This window comes from Narcine bancroftii, chromosome 9 (genome assembly GCF_036971445.1).
Source record: "Narcine bancroftii isolate sNarBan1 chromosome 9, sNarBan1.hap1, whole genome shotgun sequence".
In the NCBI taxonomy this organism is placed as follows: Eukaryota; Metazoa; Chordata; class Chondrichthyes; order Torpediniformes; family Narcinidae; genus Narcine; species Narcine bancroftii.
Genome location: NC_091477.1, coordinates 120,008,786 through 120,014,958, shown reverse-complemented (window position 1 = coordinate 120,014,958; position 6,173 = coordinate 120,008,786).

Genomic DNA, 6,173 nt, shown 5'->3' with positions numbered 1-6,173 from the left:
TGCTGAGCCATGCTACTGCTGGCGTGGACCTGAGAGAACGGGTGGGGAGGGGGATGTTGGGGGAGATACACATTGCTGCTCTACAGGGTCCATCTGCCTGGCTCCGCTGCTGATGGCTTCTGCACAACTTCAAATGGCCTGTCAAAGGAGCTGATTTAATATCCTGGAACTGGATGACAGCGCAGTGACCTCGAGAGGTTGTAGACTCTGGGAAAGCAGTGGACTGGCTCAGGGCAGCTGAAAGGTGGAGAATACTCGCCATTGAGAAGGAGAAGCATGGGAGATAACCCCACAGGATGGTGACCATGGCCATGGACCATCAAAGGGCTGTGTGATTGAAGGACTCATACAGGCTGCAGGATTACTAGTTCATGGGAATCAGGGATCAGAGCCAGGATTTGAGAAGATACCAAGGCAAGAAGAGCCCCCAAAGCACCTTGAATACTGAATTCTTCCTGATCATATCAGAGGTTTGGATTTGGAGCTTGAGTTTGCCAAATAGCTCAAACGGGTCTGTGTGTCTTCGAGGCTGCAGAAGCACTGGAGGCAAATCTACGGACAGTCAGTAACTCTGAGGGGACTTTCTTTTGCTTCTGTAAGGGGCAACAGGCAATACTAATGGTAACTCTGTCTTCCTTATGGCAAACTAAAGAAAATTTCATTCAATATTACATTTTCTGTTTTATTACATGACATAAAAGAATCGTGAATAAAGGTCATTAATGATCAAACATTCTTTTTTTGACAATTCTGTAATCTCATAGGTGATGTGAAAGGTTAACAGAGCTAAGGCCTTTGTCTTTGGGGCAAAGAAGAACGAGGGGAAATTTAACAGAAGTATATAAGATTTTGAAGCACTTAAGATAGGCCAGGCAGCCAGCATTTTTTTTGAGGTGCCAATAACAGATACCAGAGGACACCTGTTTAAGATGAGTGGAGTTTTGGAGAGATGTCAGAGGTGGGGTTCTTTTACACAGAGAGTGTTGAGTATCTGGTGTGCCTTGTCAGGGGCAGTAATGGAGGCTGGTACAAAAGGGATATATAAAGGACTCTTAGCTGTGAATATGGATGTAAGAAAAATAGAGGTTTATGGACGTATGGTAAGGAAGGATTAAATCGTTGTGGAGTTGGTTTACACAAGTTGATACAATATTGTGGGTGAAGCACCTGTACTTATGTCTTATGATCACCATTATGTATTTGCCAGGTTTTTACTTAATTAATTGTATTTAACTTTTGCTGGTCTGAAAGGTTTGGAGCATCTGAAAAAATTCTAAAGAGAGAGAGAAATCGAAGACACCATACGGTGGTTAGTACAACAATATCACAGCACCAGCGACCCAGGTTCGAATCAGCCACTGACTGTAAAGAATTTTTTATGTTCTTTTCCGTCACCTCCATGCGTTTCTTCCTGTTGTTCTGGATTCGTCCCACCCTTCAAAAATGTATGGGGGTTGTAGGTCAATTGGCTCATTGGGGTTCATAGGCTCGGGGGTGGAAAGGCTAAATTTAATAATTTCATGCACGTAGGAAATATTAGCAGTGGACGTACACATCATGCTCTTATGCCACTTTTATATTCAAAAGGTAAGGTACAGCAATACTTATTGTTGTGATAGGAAGGGTAATAGATCTTCCAATATACTTGGGTGCTTGTATTCCAATTTAAGATTATCCAAGTACACCCTCTCCAGAGATTACGGATGAGCCAAGAGATGTGCAACCTGTTGAAGACCAGCTCTGTGGCGCACAGATCTGGTGATTCAGACACATGGTGGTACAACCTCTAGAAGGCCATCATCAATGCAAAAATGCAATTCTGGACCAAGCTAGAGTCTCATACGGACACTGTGGCAGGGTTTGCATGTCAACATATCCAATAAGGCAAAGTAAGGTAGTATCGTAAACTGTGATATGCCTCTTCATTTATGGGAGAGCAGTGATGAAGGGTTACTATCTTCAAGCTCAAAGCCTTTTATTGCTGACTTCGAAAGGGAAAATTATGATGTACACTACTGAGCCCCCACAGTTGCTCGTAACTCTGTGCTCACAGTTTGACACTGATGTGAAATGAACCTTTCGAAATCCTCTGAAAGCATATGGCCCAGACGATTCACCTGGCCGTGCCCATAAAATCTGAGTGAACTGGTTGGAATTATTGCAAACTTCTTTAACCTCTTGCTGCTGTTGTGTGAGAATCTTGCCCTCTTCAACAGGAGATTCCATTTTACCAGGGTCCAAGATGACCTGCCTTAATGGCAATCGGCCAGTGGCACTTAAGTCTACCAGCATGAAGTGCTCTGAGAGGTTAATTGTGGCGCAAATCAACTATCTAAGGAAGGACCTGGACCCACTTCAAATTACCTTTTGTCACAACAGACCAAATGTATGGGGGTTGTAGATACCATTTAACTGTTTTCCACCCCCTCCCCCAACTCTGCATTAGATCACTTGGACCAGAGGAACACCTATATAAGGATGTTGTTCATTGATTGCAGTTTGCTGTTCAACATACCTGCAAATCGAATAATCAGACATGGGGATCTGGGGTTCTTTGCATCTGGATCCTCATTTTATTCATCAACAGACCCCAATCAGTGTGGACTTGCAGCACCACCTCCTGTCCATCAGCACAGGAACCTCAAGGTTATTCCATTGCTCCATTGAAGGTTCCCTTTCTTGTCAAGTTCTTTGGCTTGGCTTCGCGGACGAAGATTTACGGAGGGGGTAAAAGTCCACGTATATACCTAACATACCTTTGCCTGCGGTAAGGCAGACAAAAAGTTGCCATTGAAATTGCCTGGTGCCCTTTTACAGTAAGAGAGCAAGAGAAGCAAAAGAGAGTCACAAGTGTCTGTGAATTTGCCTCCAGCCACACAGACTCCTGTTTGATTCATTGGTAACCCGACCTCCAGATCCAAAGCTCTGACATGATGATGAAGCTTTCAGCTAACAATCTTGCTTTCAACATCAGCAAGACCAAAGAACGTATCATGGACTTTAGGGTAGGGAGGATGAGGGAACAAGCACCTGCCTTCATTTATGGGCAGCAGTGATGAAGGGTTACTATCTTCAAGTTCCTGGAATTTCTCATCAGAAGTGTAGCATGTCACAAGGTAACACCAGCACCTCCACTTTTGCAGATGTTTGAGGAGATTGGGCATGTTGTCAAATACTCTTATCAGATTTCTGCAGTTTCATTTTATTTACAACATAGGAGAAGCTGATTCTGACCTTTGAACCTGTGCCACCAAACTGGAGCACCCGGAGGAAACCCTTGCAGACACAGGGAGAATGAAAAAGCAACTTGCAGGCAGCACCAGATTTGAACCCACGTTGCTAGCACTGTAACAGCATTGCGGTATCAGCTAACCGTGCTGCCTTTTGGTAGAAAGTGAGCTAACTGGTTGCATTACAGCCTGGCCTATACATGTGAGTGCCCAGGAGTGCAGAAGGCTTCAGAAGGTGGCAGACCTAGCCAAGTTCCTTGTGGGCACCGACCTGAAGAAGGCAGCCAACATCATAAAGGATCTCCTTCGCCCAGGTCAGAAGCCTGAAGTCCAGCACCTCTAGGTTCATGAACATTTTTGCTCCAAAGGCTATCGGCCTCTTGAACCGTTCCATACTACATAACCATAAACTGCTCCGGAACCTCCAACAGACTACCTACACTATTTAAACTTTTTTTTTTCATGCATTAACTGTAACTGAGTATTTACTCATCCTTTATTGTATCTTTTAATGTTTTGGAATAGTGTGGTAACTTAATGTATACCATCATAGTTGATGCATCTTGCTGCACCAAGTAAGAATTTCAATGCATATGTACATTGCAATGGTGTACATGACAATAAACTTTCATCATTATCAATCTAATTTTGCCTTATCCTTCACTTCAATGTCTTATGTCTGCACTCCCCTTGCTTCTTGATGCCTTTTACATCTAGAATTCAGCCTCCAAAAATATAATCGGTGATTTAACCATCAGAACCCTCTTTGGACAACAACAATTCATGCAATCTGGACATGTGAGAGAGTAGAAAAATTTTGGGATGATCTCAATCAGATATTAAATAAAATAACAGAAAACAATATACCAAAGAATCCAGAGATCTTTCTCCTAAGTAACATAAAAAACAAAGAATTTGGAATTGATTTGGAGGATGCACAAAAAAGATTTGTTAAGATAGCCCTAGCCGTGGCAAAAAAATGTATTATGTCAACCTGGAAATTGGAAGAGAATTTGAAAATACAACAATGGTATATAGAAATGAATAAATGTATTCCATTAGAAAAAATAACATATAGTTTAAGAAATAATATTGAAATATTCGAACAAGTATGGGAGCCTTACATTAAATACAACAGCGAAAACCTACCGGGGACAAACATTACCTAAGTTGATGGAAGGAGAAGGAAAGAAAAGAATGGACTCAGTAGAATTTCTGGTGTATTTTTGTTGAATGACAACATTGTCTGACTGGTTTAATGCAACCTAGATTGTATACCTAAAATGGATGAGAGGGGTGGGGGGTGGGGGGGTGGGGGAGAAAAAGTCACTGTATATGTGTGAAAAAGAAAAAGTGTGTATCATGGCTAATGTGATTTATGGTGTGAAAAAAATAAATAAAAAAAAAAAGAACCCTCTTTGGACATGAATTACACAGGTTCACCATCTCTGTGTGAAGAAACCTCTCCTGTACTCTACTGTTTCACATTGGTAGCCAGGTATTCATACTTGCTACAGCCAGCTTGTCAAGCCCTGCCCATTTTGTTTTATCAATGAATCTTCTCTTATTTTCCAATGTATTCAGGGCTATTTGATGCAGCCTCTCCTTGTTGGAGAGCTGGAGGCAAATCCATGACACTCAATATCTGTGAAAGGACTCTCTTTTTCTTCTATTTTTCTTGCTGGAAAGGACATCAGGCAATATTAATGGTGACTCTTTGTTTGCCTTACAGCAGACTAAAGCAGATTTTGTGAATACAGGTAAGTAATCTTCTATCTGAAATTCTGAAAACCCCTGAAAACTGAACATTTTTTCCATGGCTGTTGTCTGCACACCAAAGCTCGCATTTGGCACCAAACATAGCCTGATATGACATGCGCTTCAATATCCCATGTTGGAAATTAGTGGAACCTTAGGGAATCCTTGCTTTATAGGTGCCAGTGGAAAAACAGAGTCCAGCGCCTCTGATTCGCCATTTATAGATGCCCGATTTGTCGAAGATGGCTCAAAGTACGGACCCTCCCCCCCCCCCATCCAGTGTCCAAATTTCGAGCTCAGATGGGCAGTAAGCTGGGGCAAGTATCCAGGGTTGGGAGTTTGGATGGGCCCGCAGCCGGGGCGTCAGGGGGTTCAGATAGTTGGGCAGCTAGGACATCGTGGGTTCACGTGGGCAGGCGTCAGGGTGAGAATCTGCACTGGGGAGTTCGGATGGGTGGGCTGCTGAGGTGTCAGAAGCTCCAGTGGGCAGACGGCTGGGGTGAGGTGCTCCGGGACCACCTGTAGGTGGGTGGCTGGGACAGCAGGAGCTACAGTCGGCGGACCGTTGGGGCGAGGGCCCACAGTCGGGATGTCGGGAACTCGGATGGCCGCTGCAAGCACCACTGTCGAGTGCTGCCACCACAACCCCCCCTCCCGAGTCCATCACCATTACCGCAATCCCCCATCCAGAGACTCTTCTAGTTGGAGTGTGTCTTTCTTTTGTATGAATCTGAAATGAGCAAAATTACTTAATGTACTGCTCTTAATAATATTCTTTTGTCTGAAAAATTCTGAATTGTCTTATCCCAAAGGTTTTATAGAAAAAGTTCTGTACCTGTATTACATTTTTATTACATGACAATAAAATCTTGAATCTTGCGTTGCAAATTAACCGTATCATTCCTTTCCAGGTTAATGACACCTTTCCTGGAGCTGAGTGATCAGAACTGTGTAAAACATTCCAAGTCTCACCAGCATCATGTTGAGTTGCAACAGGATATCTCTGATGGCAAATTAATCCAACTGTGGTTCCCAGTATTTTGACCAAGAAAACAAAATTCTCCATGTGTTTGTTGATCTTAGCGAGACTATTCTGAATCAGTTCTCTTACTGAGATTGAGATTAAGGCAAAAGATTTGGAGAAGTGGAATAGGCCTTGAACTTGTTTCAGCACTTAAATTGTTT